The 27,989-nt window shown below is 38.3% G+C and overlaps 2 long non-coding RNA genes across 2 annotated transcripts; one reads left to right on the top strand and one right to left on the bottom strand.

Annotated features, from left to right (window-relative positions):
• Positions 1 to 159: 159 nt before the first annotated feature.
• LOC140689494 (uncharacterized) lies at positions 160 to 24,047 on the top strand. Its single transcript, XR_012064498.1, has 2 exons — positions 160 to 288; positions 23,912 to 24,047. It is a non-coding gene; the product is annotated as an uncharacterized lncRNA (long non-coding RNA).
• On the bottom strand, positions 19,794 to 27,958 carry LOC140689496 (uncharacterized). The gene is made up of 3 exons (XR_012064510.1): positions 27,871 to 27,958; positions 26,640 to 26,772; positions 19,794 to 19,860 (listed from the first exon to the last, which is right to left on the bottom strand). It is a non-coding gene; the product is annotated as an uncharacterized lncRNA (long non-coding RNA).
• Positions 27,959 to 27,989: the final 31 nt, after the last annotated feature.

Consider the following 27,989-nt stretch of genomic DNA (forward strand, 5'->3'; position numbering starts at 1 on the left):
TTTTTTTCTTAAAAATTGTTTAACTTTTCTTCATCGTCATCGTTGGTATTATGTTACTTTCTTAAAGTTTTAAAAAGAAACTGACTTCTGTTTTGTCATAGTACACATCTGTATAAAATACTCTGTAAGAAGAGGTGTTGTTTTTGTTTACTTAGTTTTCATTCCTGAAGCTTTCCATGCCCAAAAGGGAGTGCCTGCTACACTGTACAAAAGACACCCATGATCATCTGGTAAATATATAATGAGGAAAGGCAAACAGCATCTTCAGGGCATGCCAAGACCTCTCAGGTACGTGTCAGACACTTTATTTTGGCAAATTAGAACTTGTATATTTCTGTAATAAATAATGTGACCTGTTTATTTCTCAACTACTTAAAGAAAGGTGAAACTGTCTACTCCCCAAAATCAAATTCCAACCTGCTGAAACAGATCTACAGGATTATCTTTTATTTTAACAAAAGATAAATGTCATCAGAGAGCCATATCAATTTGGTTGTGTTGGTGTGGCATTTACAGAAAATCTCTCAAACATAGCCATCATATAATCTGCTTGAGTCAAGAAATTGGACTGACTCTGCAAATATTGAGGGTCTACTATAGGGACCATTACAGTTATGATATCCAGTGAAAACTCTGGAATAATATTGGCTAGGTTTCATATTTCTAAATAGTTGGACTCTTTTAGTTACTCAGTTAAATCCACTCAGAATCAAAACTTTAGGACATTTAGTGGAATTACCCAAAGGAAATAATAGCAAAAGCAGACTAAAGTGTTGATTTAGTGGCAGTATCAATTCATCAAAATTCTTTAAAAACAGATTGATTAAAAAACAGGTTATTGATTCAAAGAACATGAGACAAATTCTTTTCTGTTCTTTGAATGTCCAGAATATGCAGAAAGAATTAGCAAACTACAACTAGAATATACAAAAGTTGCAGTCATGGACTTTTTCAGAGTTCATTTTTAAAGCGTGTACTTTTTAGACTCAAATAGCCAAAGGATACTTATAGTTGAAGGTTAAATAAATATGCTTTTAGAGGGGGGAAAAAACCCAATGAATCTGCCAAGAGATCTAATTGTTTTCTTCTTAACAAGCCCTATTTTCAAAACTGCCAGAAACCCACAGAAAACTGCAACTTGTGAAGGGAATCTTCCCAGTGCTCCAATAGGAGTGAAGTCTCCTGGGCTTTCTTTTCACTGGAATTTATAGCCCATTAGGGATGATGTCTCAGCGGAGTAAGTGCTTAGCACCACTCAGGCTGGAATCTCACCATCCATAAACATCTCAAAAATATGCATCTAAGCCAGCCTCGGCTAGAAGCCAAGACAATACAGTAATCCACTTGGACAGCTGCGAGGGTGAAGCTGGGTCAGAGATAAGCAGCACTTGGCTGACCTGACAAGCTCAGACCCGGGTCTGTGCAGCACAGGTGTCCTGGCTGTGCCTGCCTAAGGCTCCGAGACTCCAGGATCCTACCTCTGTTACTGTAACTACGCTCACCCCAGATACTTAACATTTGCCCAAGTGAATAAATGTTCCTAAATTCATGCAGGGATACCGAATATAGCTGCTGAAATAAAATCCTCAGTGTTTTTCATTTTTAATTGGAACTTTAAGTTTCTCCCAAGTTCTGTTTCATGTATTCAAAAAATATATATTGAGTGCTTCCTATGTGTTAGGGTTTTCTTTATGGTTAAGTCAAATAGAGGAAAGAGAGCAGCCGAGGTTTGCCCTGTTCGGTTTTCTTCCAAGTGAACCAACTGCCAAAGGAGTCCGCAGTTTAGACTTGATGTTTTCCATGGCAGCCACCAGCTGTGAGGAAACAAAGTATCAGAGCTTACTGGTGACAGATGGAAGTAATGGCTTGGGTTCAAAAAAAGTTGCAAGTTTATAGACCAACAACATACAAAAAGCAAATTACTTTGGTGACACAATGCTTAAGGTATGCAGTTGTATAAAAGCATAATTTAGATAAGCCACTTGGTGTTGCCAAAATACTAGTAGATTTGAAAATTAAAATATTGTGATTATGAAATAGGTTAGCACCCTCCATATACTCCCTACCTCTAGTGTAGTAACCAGCGCGCTTTCCTCTGCAAGTGACAGAAACCCACCTCGAAACCATTTGAGCATACGAGAGTGTACCATCTTGTGTGTAACTGGTAAGTTTCAGAATGACAGATCCAGGGTCTCAGATGAGCTTGTCAGGTCTCTCCACTTAGTTCTTTCACTGTTCTGGACCTATTCTCTTCTATGCAGGTGGGCTTTTTCCACAAGGCAGGGAAATTATCAGACAATCTCCCCAGTTAAGATCTGCCCCCATATCCATAAAGCAAAAAGCAAAGTGCTTTTCCCTCCAACTCTAAATGTGAAATCCCAAGAGGGATTTTCATTGACCTGACTGGGTTGCATGCCCTTGACTACTAAAGTCAGGTAAATGGGATACTGGGAATGTCTGGAATGAACGTTTTGTGCCCACTATGGAACAGGGTCCTGGTTTAGCTGCCTGACCAAAATCACACGATTGCACTGCTGTGGGAGAGAACCAGTCTCCCAAAGGAAGAGCTACATAGACAGAGCCAAAAGACATTCCTGAAGATGCCAACTTCAAATCTGCCCTTACTTTTTGGTTCATCTATGTTCCATTGAATGTTTGACTAATACAATTATATTCTGGCTCATTGGTTCGTACACTTTAACACGCATCAGAAACATCTAGATGCCTTATGAAAACACAGATCGCTGGGGACCACCCTAGGGTTTCTGGTCCGCAGTCTCTTTCCAAGTGATGCTGCTGATCTGAGGACCACATGTTGAGAACCACTGTCTTGAGACTGACTTTTTAAATTGTCAAAGAGCTTCTTATCCAAATAAATATTCCTTGATATATCTCTCAGGTAAAAATCTCTCCAGTCTTCAAGGAACATGTCATCCCGATGCTAATTAGCATTGTGGCCTTGAGCAAGTTACTTATCCACCCTGCCAATATTTTCTCGTGTGAAATGGAAATAATGGTACTTACTTCATGATTGTTGCAGAGATTAAATGAATTAATGTAATACACTTAAAAGTACGTGTAATAAATAAGTATGTGATGTATAAATATGTATGTAACATACAAGTGTTTCCAAGTATTTAAACTGAAAATAGAAGAGAAATCATCCAAAGTATTTTATAATGGAATCAAAAACATTAAAATCAAATCCTGAAAAGGATTATGCACACCAGTCTCACCTATGAATTAACCATGAAAATCCTAAATAGAATATTAGCAAATAGAATCCAGCTATACATTAAAAAAATACAATATCACAACCAAGTGGGTTTTATTCCTAAGTCGCGAAGCTAGTTCAGCTAAATCTATTGATATAGTTACTACGGCAATAAGTCTGAAGCAAAAAAAATCATACAATCATTTCAAATGCTGGAAAGATAATCAATACTGACTCCTGGTGAAATTTTTTAGTGAAGTCAGAATAGATGAATAGTAGACATTTGTCATTTCTGTTTTTAGCTATCCAGCATCAGCTTCCTATTCTGAGGTATGGAGTTTGTGTGAATCTTGGTGGGACATTGTCTTCATATCTTTTCCACAAGAAAAGCCAGGCACTTGCTTTCCCTGACCCTGGGAGCCACAGAGCAAGCACCAACCCAGACTAGGTCAACCAGAGACCCTTGCCTGGAACTTTGAGTCAGGAGTGAGTAATGCAAAGAAGCAGAGATGAATAGGATCTGCGGGGGAGGCAGGAGGCATCTCAAACTGACTGCTCTTGAGGCATAATTTGGTCTGCAGTCTGGCTTCCCGGCATTTTTTTTCTTGCAAAACAGACAAAATTTGAATTTTATGTTAAAAAGATCACTATTACTGTGTCTTTCGAAGGTGGGAAAAAAGCATTCCAGGTAGAGGTAATAGAATGCATTAAGTTTGTTCTGATGACCCAAGGGATAAAACTAGTAACAATGTTTAAATGCTCCAGAAAGTCAAAGAAAATTGGCAAGACCATTACTGGCATTTAGACAGAGGATGCTTGGTCTCCACTTGGTAGGAAAGTTGCAGAGAAGGTTCAAATATCAGTTGGGTACTTGGACCAGTTGGGTACTTGGACAGCATTATTAAAAAATAAATGCATGTTTACAAACCAGAGATTTATTAATGAATGCTTCTCAGTTCAAGAATAAACAAAACCCCAAATTTCAGAAGAGTCCCCAATTTTATGATTCCTAGTCTTTCTTGTTCTTTTGGTCTGAGTTTGCATCTTTCTTTTTTAATTGAGTTATAGTCAGTTTACAATGTTGTGTCAATTTCTGGTATACCGCACAATTCTTCAATCATTCATGAATATACATATATTCATTTTCATATTATTTTTCACCATGAGCTACTATAAGATATTGAATATATTTCCCTGTACTATACAGTATAAACTTGTGTGTGTATATATACTCCCAATTTATCCCTTCCCACACCCCTCCCTGAGTTTGTATCTTGAGCCTTCCCAGGAATTCTGTGGGCTATCAAATCACCTTCCAAAATTTTCTTCCCTTAAGCTACCCAGATTCTGTTTGGAGTTTTGAAAACAAAAATTTTGACTAGTGCAAGATGAATATCTTCTTGACCTGACTTAGAAAGTGTATATCTCAAATCAAAAGCCAACATTCTATTTAATGATGAAACATCAGGAAACATTGCCATTAATGTCAGCAATAAGGCCAGGCGGTCTCTATGATCATCTACCACATGACTCTCCAGATTGTTTTAGGGAGTGGGTGTCAGAGATCGGCTCTCATTTCGTCAAAGCCTTGTGAACAGGGTGTGGGCAAGCAAGCTGAGTGGCCAGTTGAAAGCCTGAATCAAGTCAAGGAGAGAGCCCCACATACCAGGCCACGGGAGCTACAGCAGACGAACTTGATAATACGGCTTATCATGTCTTAAAAGGCTTAACAAATGTTCATACCCTTCTCTCAGCAATTTACTTCCAGGGATTTGGCCTAATAAAATAACCAAGGCTGAGAACAAAGACTTGTGTGTGTTAAGAGGAGAAAATTTGCACCTGGTCCTGATAGACAACAAGCAGTCTGTCTTTTAAGTAGGAAACTACTTTCTTTTTTGTCTCCTTCTTCCTCCACTCCCCTTTTCTCCACCTTCCTTCCACTCCTGGTCCTCCTCTCCTTCATCCTCCTCCTCCTCCCCACCACCTCACCCTCTCTTTAATTTTATCTTACCTTAATAAGACTTTTAGTTAGAAGACAGAAGTCTTGGGCTAGTCTGAATGGGATAGGTTGAAAAAGTAATAAGGTAAGTGCTTACTTAGGGAATTTTTAGGTTTGACTTTGAAGTTCCAAGTGGTGGAAGCTCTTGGTTTAAGAATCATGAGACAATGTGGTGAAGAACTCTCAGGATGGGGAAATGGACCCCAAGATCCTGGAAGCAACTGGGAGCTTTCAGCAAGAGATGAAAAGTAAGGAAGTGCTCTGTGGCCAAGAACAGTTAGTAAACTGGAGGACCAGCAATGTCTGATCAGCTCAAATTTCATTCTTTTTCTACAAGTAATTTCTGTAGAATTTCTGTTAAAATCTATAAAACATAAAAGCCTAAAGATGGTTGTGTCTTGAGCTTGCGTTTGTGGGGAGCAAACAGAAGCACACAGGGACGATCTGGAAATGGCCCGAGAACGTAAGCAGAGAGGAGGCGGGACTGAGATAACAGGACATCTCCAGGGGAATTTAAACACCGCCTCCCATCCAGGAGTTCTCACAACTGCTGGGAGAGCACCAAGCCTCCTGCATTCACAGGGGAACAAGACACAGTTATTTTGTTTCTGTAGTGAAGAAAAGGCTAATCCTGAAGGTAAGGGAATTTGGAGACATTCCAATTACATACGTGCAAGAGTATTTAGCGCATCATTATGTATACTCAGACCTATCTACCTTCAAAACAACCTGAAATTTCAGATGTCAAGTCAGAATTCTCAAATGCACTGTCTACCCTACCACAGTTTGGAGAAGGACAGATCCAGCCCCAGCTCTGGGTCCCTCGTGGCCCATCCACTTTCTCTTCCAGCTCCCAGCTCTATTCTGGCCATAAGGGGGCTGTGTACACCCATGGGAACATCTTATCCTCATGTCCAAGTTCTAACCACATGCTTGCCCTCCCCTCAGGGCTAACAGCAAACACACCAGTGGTGTGGTCCATTCTTGGGAGAACAGATTGGGGGACACAGGGCCCAGTCAGTCAGAGCTCAAAAATGAACTTCTCAAGGCAATTTGGGCAGGGAGTTTTGGATATGCAGGGCACACTTGAAGGAGGAATTGGGACAGAAAGGGACCTATCAGGAGAGGTCTGGTTTGAGGTCTGGTTCAAGTTCTGGATCAAATCCAAAAAAAGCTTTTTGAGGATGATCTATCTTAAGCTTTGTTTCCTGTGTGATTTGAGCAGTCTTGTTATGGGTACAAGGATATCTGAGTACAGGCATACTGAAGAGGGAAAAATACAATCCTAAAGATGTTAGTAAGAAAAAGGAGATAACTAGGTAATGTAGAAGATGACCCCGTAAATTACAGGTTTCCTGGCAGGAGGAGTCGGTGCCTGCCCACTGCTGGATGAAGTTTGGTCCGGGACCTCTGGTGGGTAGGGCCATGTCTAGAGGTGTTTGTGGCTCAGGAAGTCTGCTGATGGGTGGGCTGAGTTCCCACCCAGTATGTTGTTTGGCCTGAGGCTTCCCAGCCCTTAAATCTACAGGCTGTTGAGTGGGTCTAGTCTTGGTGCTAATCATCCAAACAAGATGTCAGCCTCCAGGAAAGCTCATGTAGATTAACACTCCTGGAATGTCTGCCACTAGCTTTTATGTCCCCTGGGTGAGCAGCAGCCATCCCCTACCTCCCCAGGAGACCCTCCAAAACAGGCAGGCAGGTCCAGCCCAGGCTCCTGAAATCACTGCCTCTGCTCTTGGACCTGGCACTTGGCAGATTCTGTGTGTACTTCCCAAGAGAATGAAGTCTGTTTCCTCCAGTCCTGTGGGGTTCCTGGAGCTAAGCCCTGCTGGCCTTCACAACCACATGTCCTGGGGTCTCCTCCTCTTCCCAATGCTGGAGCCCCAGGCTGGGGAGCCTGAGCTGGGGCTCAGAACTCTCACTCCTGTGGGAGGGCCTCTGTGACTTAATTACTCTTCAGCTTGTGGGTCGCCCACCCCAGAGGAGTATGGAGTCCAATTATATCGCAAGCACGCCCCTCCTATCGTCCTGCTGTGGTTCCCTCTTTATGTTTCCAGCTGAAGATCTTTTTTTTTGCTAGGTTCCAGTCTTTTTTATTTTTTTCCCCGATGGTTGCTTTAGCAGTCAGTTGCGGTTTTGTTGTAATCGCGAGGAGAGGCGAGCTCTTGGTCCTACTACTCCACCCTCTTGACTGGAAATCCTAAATTACTAATTTAGGTTTTTAGCAGAAAGCCTTCTTCTGTTCAGGTATTCCTAGGTTGTACCTGGAAATCTTAGGATTCCCAGCACCATGAACCTTCTCCAGAGGCATCTGTTTTATAGCTAGAGTTTACTGAATTCTATTTTCTAAACCTTGTTTTTATACGGATCATTTCACAGCTGCCCAGTGAGGTAGGTGCTGTTATCATCTCCAATGCCGAGATGAGGAAGAAGAGGCTTTGAGAAGTAATGTGACTGGGAGGTGAACCCGGGCAGATAGGCCCCAGAACCCCCAATCCTAACCACTAAGTGGCAATTTCCTAGTTTAAAAATCCAGAATGAACTTAAAAACTTGTCATCTGGGTCAAAGGGACTGCCGCTCTCCTAGCTTGGTTCAGTAGTGTAATATGGGCATCCTTGCCTTTTTTCCAGCACCCTTCCTGGGGACGCATCAAGTCTTTCCACGCTTCTTGATTATGCCTCTCTCCTGGCAGCCCAGTGTAGTATAAAGAGTTTAAGCCTTGGGGTCTGGTCAGAACTTAGCTTGCACCTGGGGACTGGCTATGTGTTTGAGCCTAAAAGGCTGTTTCTTCAATTGGGAGTTCAGGCACTATGATCAGAGCGAATATTGCTCCTCCTTGCTCCCTGACACACCTTGCAGAACTGTTAAGAGTGTGAGAAGGGTCTGTGCTAGTGAGACACAATTTCAGCCACGTTGCTTTGGATATGATGAACAATGGCCTGTCATGGCAACAGATGTGTAGAAGTTGCTCTGATTATCCAGGTTTCAGCTGGGGTACTGGGCCCCCTCCCTCTGGCTGCAGCAATAGCATCACGGAGGCTCATTCTACTCTAGAGCAACTATCTTTAGATGTGGATGTCCCCAAGTGCAAGTGAGGGGGTAGAGGGTGGGCAAATGAGTTTTGCCTCCAGCAATGAGACCCGAGCAAGGTGGGCTGCCCCTTGAAGTGAAGCACTGAAACCGTGTAAGTCCATTTCACCTGCCTTCGCTAATTAAGGTGGTTTCAAGGCACGCATATCCTCCAAGCAGCACCTAGCCTAGAGATGCTTGCCCAAGTTGTCTTCCAGGAACTTGGAAGTCACACAGTCAGCTGTGTCTAGTTCCAGTTGAGCTGGTTAAGACTGAACAAGACTGCCAGCCCTCCAACTGGGCATGTGTGAGTGTCTGCTTGGTGACCTTTTTGAAGTCAGAGGGCCCAAAACTCCACCCTCAGACAGTGCTAAGCACCTCCACTTTTGAATGTGCAGAAGCCTGTAGCTTAGCCACGCTTGCGCAGAATGTAGATTACCACACCTTTTTTCCACTCACCTTTCCCCTGGCTCCCGACTCCCCACCCTTCCCGTGCCTCAGACCACCATGCTGCTTTATTCTTTAAGTACCCTGAGCCCTTGTCTTTGGGGAGGTGGATCTGAGACTTGTTTTTACTTCTCCTGCCTGGCTGTCTTGCAAATTAACCCTCTCTTTGCTTCAAACCTCAGCATAGCACTGTTTGGCTTGCTGGGCATTGGGCAAAACAAATTTGGTTCATAGCAGCACTTTGAGAGATTCCTAAACATATTGGGATTGGGGGTATGGGGACCAAGGGGTAGAAATTGAACTTGGTGATAATCTGAGGTTATATGCAAGTGGGAGACATTGCTTCCACCCCAAATCATCATAAGTAAACTCAGTTACATTATGACGAGAACTGGGCATTTGTGCTGTTGCTCTGAGGTACTAGAATCTACACTCTGGACATTGACAATGACTTTAAAGATTGTGTCATTAATGACACACCCAATATTTAAACCTTCTTGCCGGGAGTTGTCCAGCCTATTTCAACAGATCTCAAGACTAGGATTCACTGTTCTGAAGCACCTCATTCTACATTTGGAAACATTAATAAAATAGGATCTTGAAAATTAAGCCTGCATTTGTCTCTGTGTAATATGCACCCTTTGACTCTACATCTTGAGGCAATTAAGGCTAAGTCTAATCTACCCTCCACAAAATACCATTGAAAATGTAAAGGCAGCCAGTCTAGCTGAGGCATCACTCTTCAAAGCTAAACGTTAGTGCTCAGGTTAGTTTGTGCCACTGTTCCTTGTGTGACATGTGTCAAGGATCTCCCTGCTCCTGATTTTTCAGAGTACTTTGCAGTTGTCTCTTTTCCTTATAGACATGACATTCAGAATTGAACGTCACGTTTCTGGAGAGAGAGAGCAATTATCATCCCTGGTTTTCTATTAGTGCAGATCAAGATCATAGTTTCTTTTTTTTTTTTTTTTTTTGGTGGAAACCTCAAAATGGGTGTATACTGATATAACCGCTGCCTGCATTCCCTAAATCACTCTGACATGAGCTGCTGCTAAACCCTGCTTTTGCTTTGCTCAAGGCAGCTGCTGGGCTCCTGTGAGACTCAAATGCCCTCAGGGGTAAGTTCTAGCAACAGAGGAAACAGTCTATCCAATATTATTAAGTCTCTGTCTCCAGATTCCAAACAATCTAATGTTTTCAGTCGCCAGTTGGATCTTTTCAGAAAAGAATAATTAAGTACCTTTTAAAATGCCAGAGAGGATGACAGTTTCTCTAATGTTTTAGCAATTATGCCTTGCTATGCAAATACAGAAACAGCCTGAGTTAAAGTCATTCTTTTGGTTTTCACATAGAATTTAGGTTTAATGTAGAAGTATCTTTACTATTTCAGTTCTGAAAACAATAAAGTCTCAGGAAAAAATAGAATATTTGTATTAAGCTTAAAGACTAATTTTTGAGATCCTGTCAGGAAACCAGCTACTTTCATGATCACAAAGTCTAACTCAAAATAGAAAACTAAAATTCAGTTTTAGTCTTCAAGGGTTTTAAAAAGATTAAAATTAGAGTAAGTGTGTGCAATGTGTAGGAAACCTTACAAGATTTTTCCAAGCACTGAATTGTAGCCCCTTTGTCTAAGTGTAGCTTAGGTAAGTGTTAAAAACCTCAGAGATCAATGTTACACAGGATGTCAGCGCTAAGATCATGGTGCTGGGAACTGCCAGGGCTTGCATATCTGTCCAGCAGAGGAAGTGGAATTTGTCAAGTTCTTACAAATAAGAGAGTTTCTAGGTTTTTTAAAAGCCTATTTGGTTCATTTAAGAATTTTACAAATAATTCAGCTGAAACTAGTTTATGAGTTCAAAACACATTACTTCATACTTCATCATTCTTCAGTATTTTAAATCACATTTGGCCTCAAGATAATCATAACCTTATCCAACATGTAATGTCGTAAAGGGAAGATTACAGGGTATTTTGGGCCAACTTTTGTGTTTATGTACTTGAAATATTTCATATTTCTAAAAGTAGAGAAAGGCAACATGTTTCATTTGAAAACTCTTTGAAAAAAATACCAAATAATAGAACAAAACTATTGATGTTAAAGTAGTCACCCTGCAAAAAGACAACTGTCTTACGGGTGGGCAGACGGACAGGTTACGTCTAGGACTGGCCGTTCCTCTCCAGCTTCCCTGGAGACAAAGGTCCTGGGTGGAATCTCTGGAGGTGGAGTTTGCAGAGTTAGGTGGTGTTCTTTAAAATGCAAGCTGAGAAGTAACTGCAGAGCCCCTCTACCCTTCCCTGTCCTTAAGCTCTGCCTCCTCCTGATGGCCCAACCCCCGGTGGGAACCCATTGGAGAGTGTGTCTCCCCAGTACCTAACTCAGTGGGAGATGGCTCCCTGCTTGTGTCTGGTCCAGTCTTGCTCAGAAGAGGGCTCAGTGACAGCTACAGAAAGGCCAGCTGAACCCATGCAGCCAGTGGGGTGGGAGACGGCAAATCCTTTCCTGGGAAAGAGGCTAATCGTTCCCGACAAACAGTGGGTAGTAGACTGACTGCTCTGGGTGTCAGAGAGGAGAAGGGGAATGCCCAGACAAGGATAACTGACACGGCGACATGGCAGAGCACAGAATCATCCACTCCTGCCTGGAGACTGGATAGCCTCTGGGAGCTGACCTGCCACTCACACTGGGCCTCCTTGTTCAGACTGAACATTGATGCCTTTCTCTGCCCTGTGTGGTGTCTCCCCTCTTTCTCTCCTTTCCTTTAGTGGAATCTTAATTTGGTCAGAAGGTCAAAAGGGGTGGGTAGCGAGAAGAGCACAGGGAACTATAAAAGTGTATCTGAATTTTTTCAGTCTTTACTGAGACCATTGGCTTTCTAACTTCAACATGCCAGTAGTGGAACCCACCCTCTGAAGCAAGAGTGACTCATTTGTAGCTGCTGGGAGAGGTCCTCAAGGTACAAGTGAAGAACTTCAGTGAGTGCCAGGCAGGTGGGAAGGAATGGAAACTACACATTATTTATCCTTTAAGTTTCCTACGACTAAATGACTTTAGAGAGAATGGCAATGGATAACCTGTAATTCATAATTGACTAAAAATATTTATATGGATAGTTCTTCTAGGTTCTATACATAAATAAGAAAAAGCACATTAAAAAAAGATAACACTTAATTAAAATGTATGGGACAGCCACATGTAAATCAGTAAAGTTAGAATACTCTCTTACACACCATACACAAAAATAAACCCCAAATAGCTTAAAGACTTAAACATAAGACAGACCACCATAAATCTCTTAGAAGAGAACACAGGCAAAACATTCTCTGATATAAATTGTCACAATGTTCTCCTAAAGCAGTCTACCAAGGCAATAGAAATAAAGGCAAAAATAAACAAATAGGACCTAATTAAACGTATAAGCTTTTCACAGCAAAGGAAATCGTAAGTAAAACAAAAACACAACCTATGAGCTGGGAGAAAATATTTCCAAACTATACAACTGACAAGGGTTCAATTTCCAGAATATACAAACAGCTCATTACAACACAATAAAAAAACAAACAACCCACTCAAAAGATGGGCAGAAGACCTAAACAGACATTTCTCCAATGAATACATATAAATGGCCAATAGGCACATGAAAAGATGCTCAATGTTGTTAATTATCAGAGAAATGCAAATCAAAAATTTTTTTAACTTTAAAATCCCAGCTATTCCCCACCCTCCACATGTCACCCCAACATCCTACTTCCATTTCCCATTTCCCAGAACAATGCTTTTAAACTGTTTTTGCACATTCTTTTGATACATATCTCTGTGTCTCTAAGTAATGTGCTTACAATATCATTTCTCGAATTCCCAATTTTAGGCATTATCTATTGATTTCGCATTATGGGGAGATGAGGAATTAACATGAGTCTAGCTCTGTCTCTCTCTCTCTCACACACACACACACACACACACACACACACTTCTCATTCCCCTTGTCTCCAAATAAAGTTATATTTTAAGAGTGCTATATAAGTAACCACAATTTCATTATTATGACTGTGTAAACACTATTTACCATTGAGCCAGGTGGTATACTTTGAATGTTCTCCCTTTCCTGTACAGCATTCCATCCTGCCCTAACTCCACTCCATTCCCCTAGCTTTAATAATTACCTTTTTTCCCATTTGCGTAATTTTCTCTGCATGGTACAATTGACCCTTGAACAATGCAGGTGTTAGTGGATGCAGCACTGCCCCTCCCAGTTGAAAGCCTGCCTATAGCTTATGGTCAGCTCTTTGTACCTGCACTTTCTCCCTATCCATGGTTCCACAGCGACGTATTGAACCAACCACAGATGCTGTAGTGTCATAGTACTTACTGTTGAGAAAAATCCACATGTGAAAGTGGACCCATATATTTCAAACCCCTGTTGTTCAAGAGTCAATGTATTTCTTACTAGTTCAAAGCTGTCTTAGTCCATTTGGGTTGCTATGACAAACTACCACAGACTAGGTAGCTTGTAAACAACAGAAATGTATTTCTCACAGTTTTGGAGGCTGGAAACCAGAGATCAGGGTGACAGGATGGTGTAGTGAGGGAGCTCTTCTTGGCTGCAGACTTCTTGTATCCTCACATAGCCAAAAGGGCTAGGCAGCTCTATGGAGTCTCTTTTACAAGAGCACTTATAAAAGCCCCATTCACAAGGGCTCCACCCAAATGACCTAAGTACCTCCCAAAGGCCCACCTTCCTACACCATCACCTTTGGGGGTTAGGATTTCGATATATGAATTTTGGAGGAACACAAACATTCAGACCATAGCAAACCCTAAACATTCCCCAGTTTTGGAATTCTCTTCTCTGTAAGGTCAGATACGCTAGATATTCAGTCAGCTCCTTCTCTGTGCAGAAGTCCCTCCTGGAACTTCCCAATGAGGGCCTGTCAGGATAGGTGGCTTCCAGGTCTGCTGAGGGGGTCTTGCTCTGGGATCTCCCTTGACCATCCTTCTGGAGAACACTTTCGTCTCTCTACTGTGTTGAATCCTTGGTTTCTCAGAACATATATCTTCTTCTATCTTGGTTTACTCTTGTTAAAGCCACATCCACCGTTAGCCTCCTGAGAAATGGTGCATGAATACTTTCTCCTTTTCACTGCTGTATGGTAGTCCACTGTGTGAACATATCACAGTTGTTTTTTCTTTTTCATTTTATTGTTGACAGGCTTTTGAATTATTTCTAGTTTGGGAATATTACAAACAGCGCTGACATAAAGATTCTAGTGCGTGTCTTGTGGTGACTTTGTAAGAATTTTTATTGGGTATAACTTAGGAGTGAAATGTCTGGTATAGAAGATACATATGTTCAGATTTAATAGATATTGCCAGAAAGCTTTCCAAAGTTGTTGTATTAATTTATGGTCCCAACAGGAATGTCTGTGAATCCCAGTTTCCCTACAGTCTTGGCAACCCTTGGTTTTTCTTCCTTATTAATAGTAGCCATTTTTGTGGGTATGTAATGGTACCTCACTGCGGTTTTAATTAACATTTCCCTCACTACTAATAAAGTTATAAAACTTCTCATATGCTTACTGGCTATTTGGATATCTTCTTTTGTGGAGTCATAGTTTAAATCATGTTCCTATTTTTCTATTAGGATTGTCTGTCATTTTCTTACTGATTTATAGAAAATATTATATATTCCAGATAAATGTCCTTTATCAGATAGATGTACATATAATGAATATCTTCTCTCTGTGAATTGCTTTCATCATCTCTTAATGGTGTCTTTTGGTGAATAGAAGTTTTAAATATTAATATAGCCCATGATTTTTTTCTTTAACAATTAATGCATTTTAGGTACTGTTTAAGATATCTTACCCTCTTCCAAGATCAAGAAGATATTCTCCTATGTTATCCTCTAAAAGCTTTGTTTTACCTCTCATCTGGAATTGCATCTGGAAAAAATTTTCTGTATATATTGAAATGTTTCAGTATGGTGAAATACTTCAATACATTGTCTCATGTTGGCTCAACCTTGTATTTCTGGAGAAAACCTTAATTGATGATGGGACATTATCTTTGTTACATATTGCTAAATTCAGTCTGCAAATATTTTCTTGAGATTTTTATTGTCTTTATGTTAATGATTGGACTTAAATTATGTTTTTCTCTTATACTTTCTTTAGTATCAAGATTATACTAGTTTATTAACATGTTATGGGAAGGATTTATTATTTTTCTGTGTTCTAGAATAAGATTGTAATTACCTGGCATCTGAATTTTTGGTAAAACTTGCTTGTAAAATCATTTGGACCAAGTTGTTTGGTTTATTTTGCAGGGAAAGCTTTTAAATTACTGACTCAATTTCTTTTATAGTTATAAGACTATTTGGTTTCTCTATTTTGTTTTGATCTATTTCATTAAATTGTATTTTATATAAATTTATCTATTTTGTGAAAATTTTTAAATTTATTAGTATAACATTACTTTCAATTTTTCCTTCCTTAGTAATCTCTCCTACAAATACACTTTTCATTCATAATATTGTCTATGTCTTCTTTATTTTTTTCTTGATCTATTTTGCAGAAGGTAGTCAAATTTTTGCTATTTTCAAAGAATCCTTTTAATTTAGAAATTCACTATTTTTTAAAACATTGAGATGTGACTTATATGTGCTACAGACAAAGACTGTGGTCTTTTTTGGACAGTTTTTGTGCTTTATTTTGTGGCCTGGCACATACCCTAATCTTAAAGTGTTTCATATGCACTCAAGAAGAATGTATCTGATTATATGCCCATTAGATCTGGCTTACTAATTGTGTTGTTTAAATCTTTTATTGTCCTGCTGATTTTCTCCTGCGTGAAGTACCATTTACTGAGAGAGATATATTAAAATCTCTTGAAAATAGATAAACAAGTTTATACTGTATAGCATAGGGAAATGTATTAAATATCTTGTAGTAGCTCATGGGGAAAAAGAGTACTGAAATGAATATATGTACATTCATGTATGCCTGAAGAATTGTGCTGTATACCAGAAATTGACACAACATTGTAAACTGACTATAAACTCAATAAAAAAAAGAAAGAAAAAGTTAAGAGGCTTATGAAATGCGAGTGCCATAATATGTAAATATTCGTAAAGTCAAATATACACTAATGGAAAGAAAAAAGATATTGTGTCTACCATGATATATACCCGTTTAAAAATGAATTCCTACTTTGGCACAAAACATGTCACTCATAGGTTATTGTGTTCAGTAAGTTAATAGTACCTGAAACAAAATAAACATTATTCAAGTTTGTTGTCAAAAAAAAAATCTCTTGGATGGTGGATTATTGTGCCAGTGCTAATAAATTTTGCTTTCTATATTTGGTGCAATGTTAATAAATACATAAAAGTTTAGAACTTGCATATCTTCTACTTGTATATCAATTCATTGAGACTTTTGTTAACATGTAGTGATCTTTTTAAACTCTGGTAATGCTTTTTCCCTAAAAGTCTATCTGATATTATTATAGCCCCCTCAGCTTTAAATATTATTTGTATATTTTTTTCATATTTGAAATGTATGGAACTTTAAATCATTCTACTAGGGGAAAAAAGTATTTTTTTCTTTTTGGCTTTTAAGTTTTATCAAGACATAAGTTACATACCATAAAGGTCATCCAATTAAAGTATACAGTGCAATAGTTTTCACAGAATTGTGCCACCATCACTACAATAAAATTGTGGAACATTTTTATCACTCCAAAAAGACCACCCATTAGCAGTCACTCCACACTCCCCCTATCCTGCAGCCCCTGGTAACCACTATTCTATTTTCTTTCTCTATAAATTTTACTATTCTAGATATCTCATGTAAGGGGAATTATACAGCATTTGTCCTTTTGTGTCTAGTTTATTTCACTTTTGTTAAACTTAGTTTTATTTGGGGGAGGGAAGTAATTGGGTTTTTTATTTATTTGTTTTCATGGCGGTACTGGGGATTGAACTCAGGACCCTGTGCATACTAAGCACACACCCTACCACTGAGCTATACCCTCCCCCAAGGCTTATTTCACTTAGCATAATGTTTTCAAGGTTTGTCTATGTTATAGTTATAGCATGTATCAATACTTCATTCCTTTTCTTTGGCGAATGCTACTTTTTTGTGTGGATATGCACATTTGTTTATTCATTCATTAATTGATTTGGGATTAGGTTAGTTCTACTTTTTGGCTATTACGCTGCTATAAACATTCATGTGCAAGTTTTGTGAGTACTTATGCTTTCCACACGTATGTATCTTTTGGGTAGATGCCTAGGAGTGAAATTGGTGGGTCTTATAGGAAGTCAATGTTTACATTTTAAGGAACTGACAAACTGATTTCTAAACTATTTTCATCATTTTACTGTCCCACCAGTAGTGTTGAGGGTTTTGCACTTCTCCACATCTTCAACAACACCTATTACAATCTGTCTTTTTGATGATGGCTATTGGAGGGTATAATAGTTCGGGCTGCCGTAACAAAACACCATGGACTGAATGGCTTAAATAACAGGAAGATTTCTCATAGTTCTAAAGGCTGGGAAGTCCAAGATCAAGGTGGTTCCTGGTGAGACTCTCCTCCATATCACTGTGTGCTCACATGACCTCTCTGTGTGCTCAAAAAGAGAAAGCTCTGGTCTCTTCCTCTTCTCATGAGGACACTAATCCTACAGAATTAGGGCTTTGTCCTTATGCCCTTATTTAATCTTAATTACTTTCATAAAGGCTCTATTTCCAAATTTAGTCACAAAGGGGTTAGAGCTTAAACATATAAATTTTGGGAGGATGCAATCATTCAGTCCATAATATAGGAAGTAAAGTAATATCTCATTGTGGATTTCATTTGCACTTCCCCAATACTAATGATGCTGAGCATCTTTTCATGTGTTTATTAGCCTTTCATGTCCCTTCTTTGGGGAAATGTCTATTCAAATCCTTTGTCCATTTTAAAATGGGATTTTATCTTATTATTGAATTGAGTTTTTTATATATTCTAGGTACAATTCCTTTATCAGATTATGGTTTGTAAAAGCATATATTTTCTAAAGTAATAATTTTAATTATAAAGATTCCCCAAACCATGAAATTCTCCAAGTATCAGAATTATTTTTAAAAAAAGCAAGGAAAACAAATTACACCATGAAAGAATTTAAAATTATAAAAAAAAATGACAGAAAAAAGACCAAATATGTCAGTCATATCAAAAAATGAAAATGTGCTTACTTACTTTATAGAAATATAAAGACTTTCAGATCAGAGCACAAGGCATGAACCCAAGCTCTAAAGTACATAAAAGAAATACACCTAGAACAAAGTGATTCACAGAGGTTGAAAATAAGAGGATGGGCAAAAGTAAATAGGCAAATGCAAATAAAAAGAAAGCAGGAGTTGCAATCTTAATATCAGGTAATAGAAATTCATACCAAAAAACCATGAAATGAGACCAACTAGGGCTACTTATAGAACGATACAATTTAAATGATGATATAACAGTTGTGGTATATATGCACTTTTTTAAAGCATGGTAGCAGTATTCAAAGAGCAGAAATTACAGGAGATACAAGGGGAAGTAGAAACACCTACATTAGGAGACTTCAATTTTCATCTGAGTCCAAGGCAGATCAAAGAAATTTTGAAAAGGATGTGAGGATACAGACAACATAAATAACATGATAAGGTAGAGGTGGTGAATATATTGTATTTCATTGAATGTAAGATGCTGTCACTTGTAAACGTCGTTTTTTAATATAACACTCAGAAAATAAATTCTATCAATTCAACCCTGACACAGTGCCCTAATTATGGCCCTGCAAAATGCATGATGTCTCACTACCCTCTGCTTGTTATGAAATTTATTTCATCTATTTTAAGGGATTTGGCAATTACTCCTAAATAAATTTGCTTTTATTGGTGAATAATTCTCGCATATGTCTCAGGAACAAAATGCCACAGAGATTCGTCTACTCACAAGTACTGTCCTTTATTGTATTAAGATTCTGTCAAGTCTTTATTTTTTTGGAAGAAAATATGAATTGTAGTAATTCTTTCATAAATAATATTTGCTTTACTAGTATCAAATTGGCACTTTTTTAAGCTTTTCTGTGCACCCAATAACTTTTAGTTTCAATGCCAAAACATACTGTAATCTTTTCAACCACATTTAAAATGGTAATTAAGCCCAGCATGTATGAGGCCAGCAATGTAGACATAACTCAGTTCAAGTGTCAATGATGTAAACAGCTGTGACCACGTCTGTACATGTGCCAGCAGTAACAACTGCATTATGACTACCATCTGGCCTAAAGTATTGCAAGATGCCAAAATTGAAAGATGAATCTCAAGCAGGGATTTTAAAATGCAAAAGAAAGAAATTATGACTAGATTCAATGAAACATGGTATACTGTATTCCCTTAAAATAGATAATACACTGTCATTTCAAGTGCCCACTGAAAATTGACTATATATTGTGGTCAGGTCCACAAAAAAACCTGAACAAATTTTGATCAGTAGAAATAATACAGGCCACATTCTGTAATTATAATACAAGAAAACTGTGCGTACTGAAGTTGTCACAAACTAAAGGCCCTTCTACTGAAATATGTAAAGATAAGAAATCCTCTTGGGCAACTCTTGTTTATTTATTTATTTATTTTGGTGGGAGGAGGTAATTAGGTTCATTTATTTATTTATGTATTTTTAGAGGAAGTACTGGGGATTGAACCCAGGACCTCATGCAGCTAAGTAGGAGCTATATACCCTCCCTCTCCTTAGGTAACTCTTATCCCTCTTACGATCAAGAGGGATATACTAAAATACTAGGCAACCACAAGAAGTGGAGATGAAACTGGTGCACTCAAAGTTAAAGTATATTGAAATTCTTGAATTGTTCAGGAGGAAAATCAAATCATCAGTTTTGACTTTGTCTGATAATATAAGAACATTTAAATTTTAGGGATTACCAATGAGAAAAATAAATTGCATTTATACTTTCCCAACCAGTAGAATAGAAAGGAGCAATCAGGACCAATGTCAAGAAACTTACCCTGTGTTTTCTTCTAGGAGTTTACAGTTTCAGATCTTATGTTCTTTAATCCATTTTGAGTTGATTTCTGTGTAAGGTGTAAGAGAAGGGTCCAGTTTTATTCTTCTGCATGTGGCTGCTTAGTTTTTCCAACACCATATATTGAAGAACCTCTTCTTTACCCATTGTATATTCTTGGCTCCTTTGTTATAAATTAATTTACTATAAATCCATGGGTTTACTTAGTAGGCTTTCTTTTGGTTCCACTGATCAATATGTTTATTTTAATGAGAGTACCATACTGTTTTGATCCCAGTCAGACTGAGTTAAGTCCCATCCTAATGGCCTCTTTTTAACTTAATCACATCTTAAAAGCTCTGTCTCCAAATACAGTCCCATTCTAGGGTAGTGGAGGTCAGGGCTTCAACATATGAATTTTGAGGGAACACAATTCATCCCATAACACAATTTATAATAAAATATTATGTAATTTTTTAGACACAAATGAACTCATTTACAAACAGAAACAGACTCACAGATACAGAAAACAAACTTATGGTTACTGGGGGGAAGAGGATGGGAAGTGATAAAGTAGGAGTTTGAGATTTGCAGATACTAACTACTATGTATAAAATAGATAAACAACAAGTTTATACTGTATAGTACAGGGAACTAACTATATTCAATATCTTGTAGTAACCTATAATGAAAAAGAATATGAAAACAAATAAATGTATGTTCATGTATGACTGAAACATTATGCTGTACACCAGAAATTGACACATTGTAAACTGACTATACTTCAATAAATAAAAAAACAAAAAATAATAAAATCTGTATCTGAAGCTCAGAAGAAAAAGAAAAAAAAAGTATATAATTTTTTAGTATATGAGCCATAAGGCATGATGACATTATCACAGTGCTTCTCAAACTTTAGCTGTCCATGTGAATGCCCTGGGGATCTTGCCAAAAATGCAGATCCTGGGAGAAGCATATAGCTCAGTAGTAGAGTACATGCTTAGCACGCATGAGGTCCTGTATCCAATCCCCAGTACCTCCATTAAAAAAATACACACACACACACACACACACACACACACCCATACACACACACACAAATAAATAAATAAATAAATCGAATAACCATTCCCCCACAAAAAAAAAAAAAAGAAAAAAGGGGGAAAAAAGGACAAAAAATGCAGATCCTGATTCAGTAGTTCTAGAAGGGGCTGAAATTCTCCAATTCCAACAAGCTCCCAGGTGAGGCTGAGGCTGCTGGCCCTGGGATCATACCTGGATATGAAGTAGTCAGATCCTTGCAAGTACTTGTCATCAATAGGATAGGATTTAAGAGAACTAAGAAGATATTCCATACAAGAAAAACAGAAAATGAAATAGCAGGGGAACAAACGTGATCCGTATTTGTAGATAAGAGGAAGAAATTTAAATGATGGATAACGTGCCAAGACAACATACTGTCTTAATGGAGAAAATAAGGAGGTATTTTATTCTCACAAATGAATAAGTGAATAGTGTTAATGTTCACACCCACCAGGGCTGTCAGACAGATTTGCAAAACTCTTTTATGCCATTACATAATTTTAAAGCTACTACAAGTGACATGATAGGATGCCTACCAAGTTCTTAAAAAAAGGGCAATTATTCAATAAATACCAGTAGCTTCCTTTCCAGTTTATTTATTAAGAGTTTTTTAAGAATTATAATCATACATTATATAGGAAGGAAGCTCAGGGTTATTTAGCAAATCATTCAAAGACTATGTCTTTCATCCATTTGTGTTGTCTTCTCCACAATACCTTACCCTAAATTACACGGTATTTTTGGTAACTTCTTGTAAAAGCAGCAACAATGATAATAACAAGCTCTTCATTATTCAAATCTACCAAAGTACCACTGATTTATATTTGCAGTGGGTTTACTCATCATGCAGAAGGTAAGGGCCCTAGCAAAACCTGACACATTCACTAGGGACTTACCACTAAAAACCTCAGGGATTTGGATAGCCAGTGAACTCTGAAAGTTCTTCCCTTACTAACTGGAAATACAAGAACAACAGCTTCTATTCTTCTTGAACCTGTTTCACCCAAGTCTGGGCGTCTTTTACCCTCCATTCTAAGCACAACACCCCTGAAGGCACTTTGTTTAAATCCACACCGTCTGCAGGATTTTGTAGTATTTTCTATGGAAGATGGGATCGTATTTTGTATCATAATTTTCATGCCTAACTACCCTATTCTGAATGAAGTAACTTCTGGAGACCATCTACTCAGAAGACTAACTGGATGAACACTTCAAAGGAAATATATGAAAAGGGTAATGAATGGGGTAAGCTCAACAACAGTGAGACAGACAAGAGCGTATCTGGTTAATTTGGAAGGTCTCATCAGATGATCGTTTGCCACAGCACCTGTGTAAAATTATGTAGCGTGTGTATCAGGCCTATAATTTGCAAAGCTACAGTCTTGCCAACAAATTGGTAAACTCTGGCTTATTTGTCCATGATGAAGCATTTGACCTTGAGACCGAAATCTAGATACATTAGTAGCATCAAAAAATTAACTCTTCATAGCCTTAGTAAACTGTGAAAAAAATATTCTTACAGGAAGTTCCTAGATTCACAAGATGCTCTTTCGATATAAACTAAAGCCAATGTTTTTACCAATGTCTGTCACCATCGTGCTTCCAAACATTAAAGCAAATGGGTCACATTTTAATTATTTGCTACATCTGAGTTTAAGACCTGTGTACTGTGATGACAAACTGGTGTGATTGTATAGTAAAATCTGGAGACTAGGCCACAAAGTATTGTCAACGGTTGTCTCTGGAAGCTGGGCTTATATGTATTTTTTTTTTTTGCAGGGTGGGGAAGGTAATTAGTTTCTTTCATTCATTCATTCATTCATTCATTTACTTATTTATTTATTTATTTTTAATGGAGGTACTGGAGAGGATTGAACCCAGGACCTCATACATGCTAAGCACACAATCTACCACTGAGCTATACCCTTCTCCCTGGGATTCTATGTAATCTTTATTTGTTCTTTTTTTTTTTTAATTTTTTTCAGTGAGTATGTCTTACTTTCATAATCAGAAATAAATAAATACAACTTATTTTTAAAAACATAATGCATTCCTAGCAGAACGTTGACCAAAGCTGCTTGTTTAAACACTTCTTACTGAATGGAAGTAAATACCACCCTGTAATAAGAAGTGCAGGGAAAATAATGCATTGGAAAGATTAAAACCACAACTATGCCCAGCTTTACCTAGTAAAATAAAAGTTTTAGATGTTAGGCAAATAAAACATCTGGCAATAAAAGTCATAACAGAATTTTGAAACTTTACTATTAAGTTTAAAACTAATTTCCTTTTTTTTTTTTAAGATTTTGTGCCATGAGAGCACTTTAAATCCCTGTTTAAAAACTTTTCTCAGTTAGAACATCTTGTAGGTAAGGTCTATAAACTGAATATTGTGTCACCTTCCTGCCAAATTGATATAAGTGTGAATTAACCAATGTGAGGGCATTTGGAGGGGTGCCTTTGTGGGGTGACTAGGCCATGAGGGTGAAGCCCTCATGAATGGCATTAATTCCCTTAAAAAAGAGACCGCAGAGAGCTCCCTCCCCTTTCCTCAGTGTGAGGACACACTGAAAAGACGTTTGACACAAACAAGACACGAAATCTGCCTGCGCCTTGATCTTGGACTTCTCAGCCTCCAGAACTGTGGGAAATAAATTTTTCATGTTTCTAAGCCACCCATGGTATTCTGTTATCACAGCCTGAACAGACTGAGACAGCAAGGGTTAAGTCCTTCTCTTTAGATGGTCTCTCAGGAATCCTTTCTGTGGTAGTTGTAATGTGGGTTGTGGCGACAGCCAATTGCCTGAGACCACTGGGTCTCCATGGGTCTCAGAGTCAAGTGGGTCCACTCTCTTCCTACCTTTCCCACATGGGCACACTTCCCTACATACACACATGATATCTAGCAGGAGTTCTCAAAGAGGGGTCCTGGGATAACTGAGGGTCCCAAAGGCCTTTTGGGGAGGGTCTGTGAAGTTGAATCTATCTGCCTAATAATAAGACATTATTCATCTTTTTCATTCTCATTCTTACCCTAGTGTACATGGTGTTTTCTGAAGACTATGTGTTAAGTGATAACAGCATCAGAGTAAAAGCAGAAGAAGCTATGAGACTCCAGCTGCCTTCAATTAATCAAGACATTAAAGAAATGTACAAATTTGGTCACTCTCCTCATATTTAAGAAAAACAGTTATTTTTCTTAAAAAACATGTTAACATGTGAGTTTATTATTATTCATTTTGGTTTGAATGTGTAATTTTGCTCAAATTAATTAATAAATTAATTCAGTGGGACAAGTTTATAAGCCAATACATGAGACTCTGCCACCAACTAAAAAGTATATGGTAAGGCTTCACTTTGACAAGTACTAGGAAACACTGTCTTTTGTCTTGTTTTTCACAGCTACGATCATTAGCCTAGACTATCATCTATGTAATGCTTGTGTGCAGGAAATGACAATGGTAGAATGTCAGGTTATAGTCTAATACAGCCAGCGGTGTGTGAACAATTAAAGACCTGATGATCCACCAATTATATCAAGCCAGAAGAGAATTATCATTTGGGGGAGGGATAAATTGGGGGTTTGGGATTAGCAGATACAAACTAGTATATATAAAGTAAACAACGATGTCCTAATGTATAGCACAGGGAACTATATTCAATATCTTGTAATAACCTATAATGAAATATAATATATATATGTATATATACGACTATGCTGTACACCAGAAACTAACACAACATTGTAAATCAGCTAAACTTCGATTAAAAAAAGAGACAACTATGAAAAGGGGTATTTGTCTGTACATGTATGACAAACATTATGCTGTACACCAGAAATTAACACAACATTGTAATTTGACTATACTTCAATAAACAAAACAAAATAAAAAGAGAATTATCATTTTTTAATGATACAATTCAGGGAGAAGACACAGTTAATACGTGTACTTAGATATATGAAATTTTGTCATTTTCATTATGGAAATTTTAAAATATAACAACACTAGAAAGTGTAGCATATTAAACCCCAGGTGTCCATCCCCAGCTTCAACAATTACTAATATTTTACCATTTTTTTATCTACCCCATTGCCTTTCTGCCCCCCTTTTTAGTTGCAGTATTTAAAACAAATCCCAGATGTTATTTCACTCACAAATAATTCAATATGAATTGGTGAAAGACTTTTAAATTATAACTACTAAAATGGTAAATAATTTCTTGATATAATCTAATATGCAGTCCATGTACCACTTTCCCTGATCATCTCAAAACTATTCATTTAGCAGGGGAGGGTAATAGCTCAGTGGTAGAGGGCATGCTTAGCATGCGTAAGATCCTGGGTTCAATCCCCAGTATCTCCATTTTAAAACCAAACCAAACAAAAAAACCAGTTATTCATTTGCAGTGGTCTTTTTTTTTTCTTTTCCTCATGATTCAAATGAGTTCCACTGATTTTATCTCTTAAATCTCTTTCAATCACATTTGTTTTTTGGTAAGTCCAGGTAATATATGAATATTTTAATTTCATAATTAAGAAAAGAGACCCAAGAAAAAGATAAGAATGCCAAACTATTTTAAAAGGTAATGGATTCAAATTAGATGCAGCTAAGAATCTGTAACTAAAATTAGACAGGGAGATAAAATACGGCATTTCATTCAAAACAGAGTTGTAAATTACTTTCTCAAGTCACAGTTACTGTGCTTATTTCTCTTTCCTCCTCTGTTACCTGAAGGAGAATGGGTGCTTTCAAGGAACCCCCTGGATGAGATGGGAACACCGGGAAGTCAAATTGATGTCAGAGTAGTCTATTTAAAGAGTGCTACCCAGGGAACTATGAATGAATTTTGAAGTATACCCAAAGGACTTCATTTTCTAATTCGGTTCCGCAAAAGTGTACTGAAAACTGGCTATGTAATGGCTCTGCACTTGAAGCAGTGGAGGTTGTGAAGGAAAACAAAACCAGACCCTACTTTTATGGAAAAAGTTTCAAAGGAGAATTGAGGTGTAGTAGGAAAAGCGGCACATGTGTAAGAAAGCTCAAGCTTTTCCAGGTAATTACGTTAGAGTCGGATGTGTGAAATAGGTACTAGGAAATTAAGGCTGCAAAATGCAAATTTGAGCTTAGTTTTAAGAGAGGCCAGTCTTCGGTTACACATAATCATATATGCAATAGGAAACCACTGAGAAGGATTGAGCAGAAATTAATATGATGAGAAATGGATTTTAAATGCCCAGTCTATTAGCATGTCTAAGATGTACTGAGGCTGGAAAGGCAGTTTAGAATCTAATGCTCAGTGTCAGTGAGAGAGTTTGAAGTAAGTGACAGTGGCCCTAGAAAGGAATGAAAACCTTGTGTATCTTGAATAAACATAAACTGGCAAATAATTGGCTTTAGAAGATAAAAGGTGGATGGGATGTAGGGACAGATAGTGTTGAGATTTTAAGTCTGGGTGATCCTTAAAGCATATCCTAGACATCTTATGGGACCAGGTCTTGGATCCTTCCACATGTCCTCTGTTGGTCTGATACCTTTGTATGTAAGGAGACAAGAGTTTTTCCACAGATTCTCAGCAGAGAAATCCAGCAATGTCTTAGCTCTCGGTGCTTAAGGAAATAGCCATTCCCCTTATGCAATAATAGGAGTGCAAGGAATCAATAGTCCAACACTGGGAGCCAGGTTTGTGGGGAGCTGACCAGAGCCAAACGCTTGGTAAAGAGGCTGAGGAGATCATCTGCCTTTTCTGTCCCTTAAAGTGACTTACCAGATGTCATTGCTCGAGCTGCAGCTCCCTAGAACTTGACAGAAGTTTGCATGGCTATTCAGAAAGACAACCCAACAGCTTAGATTGAATCCAGCAGCTCCTCCAACCTCTGAGAACTGCTTGTCATCCTCACCTGCGAGAAAATCAGCCTAATGAAAATATGCATATTCTACAATGGGTAAGACTAAAGGCAGCCCAGGAAAAGGTCAGAGAAAGTGCCAGATACTTTCCAGTGCCTTCCTTATCTACACTTGTCCTACCTTTCTTACACAAACACCAGGAGATTAGTTAAATACCCTTCACAGTAAAAAAAAGAAAGAAAGAAAAAAAAAACCCTATATGATTCAGACACAGAATGTCAGACACAGAATGTTTACCAGGGAAATAGAATTATCTGTAGTAGTCTGCAGAAATTTTTCTTTGATAATTTTGTGCCCTCTAAATGACTTTCTTTAGGTTTGCTAATTTTTTAAAAAATAATTACTGAAACCAGTAAACAAAGTTTTATTGAAACTAAGCCATGCCTATTTGTGAAGGAAACAAAATTTCAATCAGCCTATAGCTTACTGTCGGATTCAGTCTCAGCCCGGGCCATGCGTCATTGACATAGCCATGGCCAAGTGCCCTGGAGTGTTTCTTGCCTTGCCAAACGCAGCCATTTCCCACTGGGCTCACTTGGCCCCATTTCCTCTTCCTCTGAAACAAATCATCCCCAATTACTGCCTCAAATGAATGGAGTATTTGAACTATTTGAGGTAACTGGACCATATCTAGAGCCAAAAGCAAAAAATCTAGTGTCTTTGACTCATCTCCAAATATTGAAGTCCAATAATAAAATATACTCTGTGATTAAAGGGTTTACTATAAGTTAAGTTTAGTGCAATATTTAATGCACTAAAGATCTGTGCTCCCACTTCTCCTGACCTATAAAGAGCATTGCTCTACATTCCTTAAAGAGATTTGATTTTAATGCAATACAGGTCAGAGCAGTGTTCCCCAGATGTGATTAATACTGTCTCCCAAATGCCCACCATGCTTTGTACTTTTTTCTTAGTGGTAGGAGGCACAAGGTGCAATAACTTGTCCTTTACCAGAAAGGAGAAGTCCTGCTATGCACCAGAACATTGTGCTCTCAAAAACGTCACCGATGTGGTGGGCTTCTTCTTTTTTTTAGGATTCATCTCCCACCTTCTTAAGTGTATGTGTCTTACCAGCATCCCAGTGTCCTTACCATTTCCTTCATATCAGGTTCACTGAACATGATGGCATGGATATCGTGGACCAATATGCAATTCTCTGGAATGGCTACATGATCCACGGCCCTGTGGACTACATTATGACAGACGTAGG

The sequence above is a fragment of the Vicugna pacos genome, chromosome 3, assembly GCF_048564905.1.
Source record: "Vicugna pacos chromosome 3, VicPac4, whole genome shotgun sequence".
Taxonomy (NCBI): Eukaryota; Metazoa; Chordata; class Mammalia; order Artiodactyla; family Camelidae; genus Vicugna; species Vicugna pacos.